This window comes from Nematolebias whitei, chromosome 5, assembly GCF_014905685.2.
Source record: "Nematolebias whitei isolate Nwh7 chromosome 5, NemWhi1, whole genome shotgun sequence".
NCBI lineage: Eukaryota > Metazoa > Chordata > Actinopteri > Cyprinodontiformes > Rivulidae > Nematolebias > Nematolebias whitei.
Genome location: NC_056502.1, coordinates 4,454,211 through 4,458,960, shown reverse-complemented (window position 1 = coordinate 4,458,960; position 4,750 = coordinate 4,454,211).

The window sequence follows — 4,750 nt, the reverse complement described above, 5'->3', positions numbered from 1 at the left end:
ACACACACACACACACACACACACACACACACACACACACACACACATGCACGCACGCACCAGAGAGAGCATGTCTTTTTCCTTTTAGTCTGTGTTCATGTAGGGTTTCTCCGCCACACCCCAGCTTTGATCCATCCACAAAGAGAAAAGAGAAAATGTGTGATGTGATCATTTAAATGAGATTTATTTTTTATTCAGCTGGTTAAATAAAAACACAGAGAGAGAAAGTGAGATGTGTTTCAACGTAGATTACAACGTACAACAAAGCGTGCTTTTTCTTTTAGTCTGTATGTGTGACTAAACTAAGCATGTAGTAATCTTCACATTAAACATTAAAGTGTGTAATTTAATGTAATTTATCGCCTTTAACTCTGGGTGATACAGCAGAACTAATGTAGGGCCACAACAACTCATATGAAAGTTGGCGGTATTTGGCCTTTTTGAACACGTATTTCCAAGAAAAGCTGCAAAAAACAAAGCACCGATTGATTCTTCTGATTGATATCTCATGGCTGGAGATCAACACCAGCTGCCCTGAAGGATGACAGCTGTCACTCAGATACCGAAACACACAGACGGGCACAAATATAAGATACAGTGATTTGTACCTTTGACATTATTAATTACATCAAATAGAAAAGTGTTAAAGTTAACACGGTGCTTCGCGATAGTTTGTACCCTTTTTAACAAAAGAAGCCACAAAAGTCACTGAAAAAAAAACTCCTATATGACAAAATAAGAAAATATAAAATTAATTTTAATTGTGGTTTAACAGAATTACAAAGTAATTAGATTAAAAATGAATCTGGCTTTGATAAAAAGAGAGCGATACCCCAGAAAAGACTGAAAATAATTTGTTAACCTAAGGTGAGCGCTGCAACCTGCAACCTTACAGCCATTCAGTCTGTAAAATATTAAAATTAAAGTAACTCTCTGTGTATGAAAGGTACTGTGTATAATGTGGGCCAGCCTTCATGCGGAGTTCAAAATAAAGCGTTTGCACTAAATGTTAGTGCTTCGAGTGTTGGGATGACTCATCTTCCACACTTACTGTATTATAAGTTGCAGTTTTTTGGCATAGATTTGTCAGTCCTGCGACTTACATGTGGTTTTTTTTCATATTATAACGCATTTTTTGACTGACTTTAGCGAGTCCTCACGTGCCCGCTTGCTTCACTTAGCTGGTGCAGGCGGAGGAACGCCGGAGAGCTCGCTGCTCCGGCCACGATGGATGCATGGATGGATGGAAGGCTGGTTGGATGGTGCCACACTGCCCAGGCGAAATGAAGCTGTTTTGACCATTAATGTGCATTTATTAAGGAAAAGTTAAACACCTTCGCTATAATGTCGAGCAAATAAATAATTGTTTTTAAGTGTTAATCTTGTTAAATTTTGAAGAACTCCAACAGCGAGTCCTCCTGTGCGCGCTCGCTTCACTCAGCTGGTGCAGGCGGAGATGATGGATGGATGGATGGATGGATGGATGGCACCATCCAGGCAAAATGAAGCTGTTTTGAACATTAAAGCACACAATAAACATTATAGGTCAGCATAATAGATGCGACTTATATATATTTTTCCTCTTCATGACGCTTTTTTTGACTGATGCCACTTATACTCTGGAAAATACGGTAATTCTTCCTCAACATCTGTAAAGATGACAGCTAGAGCTGTGTTTGTGCTTGATCAAGTCCACTAGCTGCGTCAGCCATTTTAAATCATGTTGACTGCAGAAGCTCTTCCCTTGTAGACGACATTAATCACTGAATGTTCCATTAAAATCCGTCCAGTGGTCCAGGACATATTTTACTACTAACAAATAATGGTTTTAGTCAGTGGTGAGTTTGTTTATGGTGTTGGTGAAAGTTATTTATTAGCATTTATTGAAAGTTAATGTATTCATAATCAAGTGATAGAAGATTATGAAGTTGTTTCTTTAAATTTTCACATGAAATATAAAAATACTCTGTAACGCCGCTCTGATTATACTCAGAACCGGAGCAGCAGAGACTGAAATGTTAGAACTTTTAGTCGCACTTCTCCTGCAGAGCTGGTTCAACCTTTTAGTGAAAATTGCTCTTCCAAGTGCCTCTTTAAAGTCCAAACAGCTGGACTCGGAGGGCAGAAAAGGCTCTTTTATATTCAAAGAAAGCTGTGGAGCACAATAGTCTTTTTCTCAGTCGCGTTTTGGAGTATATGCTTGATGAGCTCCTGCTTTCTTCTCTGTCAAAAAGCCTAAAAGTAATTTTACTTGTCATTTTAGCTCCATTCAAGTGGGCCTGGATCCATTTTTCACCTTTACTGTGAAAATATCAGGATGATATTTAACACCAACCCAGGTTTAAAGTTTTATCTTTAAATGAGCCGCAGAAGGAGCAGGGGACCCGCAGACGACACAGCAGAGCAGGAACCGGACCGTCTCAGATTTTAGGTCCAGCAGACCCCATGAAACATTTATTATGAAGGCCCGAAACTGGCTCTCACTTCCACGGCGACGCAACATTAAAATGTACCACGGCCTCGTCGGTCTGCCAGAGAACCGTTTGTGGGTCACGACATGAATCAGAACCAGCTGGTTGTTCTTCAGGCTTATTTTCAGAACCATCAGAGAACAGATCTGATATGAAATGGATTTTTTTTTTTAAATTCATTCTAGGAATGCTGATTCAGCGGTTGGTTCTAGTTTAGCCATTCATCTTTCAAAACCTGCAGCTCACTCGAGGTGGGTGTTGTGGCCTTTGGTTTATGTAACTTTTACATGTTTCAAAATATTTCACTTCATTTTGAAAATCATCCTCATAGAAACCCATTGACACCAAACTGGTTCCTTTCACAATACTGTTCTCTTTGAAATTAGCTGCAGCTTATTTGTTTTGTTTTCCATTTTCTTATGATACTTTCAAATTTTAGCCTTTTGCTACTAAGATTTAGCTAAGCTTTTGCTACTTTTAGTCAGCTTTATAGTATTTTAGCTTCTAGCCAGCTGTAGCTTTTAGCTATGCTTTTGTGACTTTTCTTGCTAGCATTTTGTTGCTTCTAAACTTTAGTTAGCCTTTTGCTACTTTTAGCTTCTAGCCAGCATTTTGCTAAGTTTTGCTTCTAGCCAGTCTTTTGCTACTTTTTGCTTCTAGCCAGCCTTTTGCTACTTTTAGCTTCCCTTTTGCTACTTTTTGCTTCGAGCCAGTCTTTTGCTACTTTTAGCTTCCCTTTTGCTACTTTTTGCTTCGAGCCAGTCTTTTGCTACTTTTTGCTTCCAGCCAGGCTTTTGTTACTAAGATTTAGCTAAGCTTTTGCTACTTTTAGCCAGCTTTACAGTATTTTAGCTTCTAGCCAGCCTTTCTGTAGCTTTTAGCCAGGCTTTTGGAACTTTTAGCTTTTTGCTAGCATTTTGTTACTTCTAAACTTTAGTTAGCCTTTTGCTACTTTTACCCAGCGTTTTACAATTTTTAGCTTCTAGCCAGCCTTTTGCTACTTTTAGCGTCTAGCGAGCATTTTGCTAAGTTTTGCTTCTAGCCAGCCTTTTGCTACTTTTTGCTTCTAGCCAGCTTTTTGCTACTTTTTGCTTCTAGCCAGCGTTTTGCTAAGTTTTGCTTCTAGCCAGCCTTTTGCTACTTTTAGCTTCTAGCCAGCGTTTTGCTAAGTTTTGCTTCTAGCCAGCCTTTTGCTACTTTTTGCTTCCAGCCAGGCTTTTGTTACTAAGATTTAGCTAAGCTTTTGCTACTTTTAGCCAGCTTTATAGTATTTTAGCTTCTAGCCAGCCTTTCTGTAGCTTTTACCCAGGCTTTTGGGACTTTTAGCTTTTAGCTAGCATTTTGTTACTTCTAACCTTTAAGTTAGCCTTTTGCTACTTTTACCCAGCGTTTTACAATTTTTAGCTTCTAGCCAGCTTTTTGTTACTTTTAGCTTCTAGCCAGCGTTTTGCTACTTTTTGCTTCTAGCCAGCCTTTTGCTACTTTTTGCTTCTAAGTAAGCTTTTGTTACTTTAAACCTTTATGTAGCATTTTACTACATTTAAGCTTCTAGTCCATTTTGGCTCATTTTAATTTTAATTTGTGCTATTTTTAGTTATAAATTCCTACTTTTAGCTAGCATTTCTTTTATAGCATTGTATTAGTTTTAGGTTTTAGCTAATGTTTTGAACTATTTAGTTTTTAACTAATCTTCTACACTTTAGCTTTTACTTTGTGCTTTGTTAATTTTAATATCAGCTTAATGTTGTGCTTCTTTTAGCTTTCACTCAGCTTCAGCTTCTTCAGCACTTTCAGCACATTCATCTCTCAATGTTCATGTCTCATAGTTTTATCTAAATTTTTACTATATAAACTTAGTATACTCCAGCACGTATATGTGGCAGAGATTTTTCTGGAGGTTCTGCATATTTCTTTCTGTTCCAAGAGTTCAAACGGCGAAATTAATAATTCATTTTTTATTAAAAAAATAAGATTTTATTAAAGTAGTTTAAAAAAATGGTTAAACATAAAAATGTAGCCAGGTTAAGAAAAGGTTTGTCATTTTAGGAATGTTTTAATGGAATTTCTAATAATGCAAATATTTTCTATAATAATATAAAAAAAAGATGTGAAATAGCTGGGGGGGGGGTTTAAAGGTGAAAAACTGATGGAGGACTAACTCTGAAACGAAGGAGATCCCTGCTGGTTGAACATCAGAGACCAGAAGATAAAGAAAAAGAGCAGCGATTCAAATGGAGCGTTTGTTCCTGCAGGGAGCCTCCGGGTTAAAAATAGCAGCT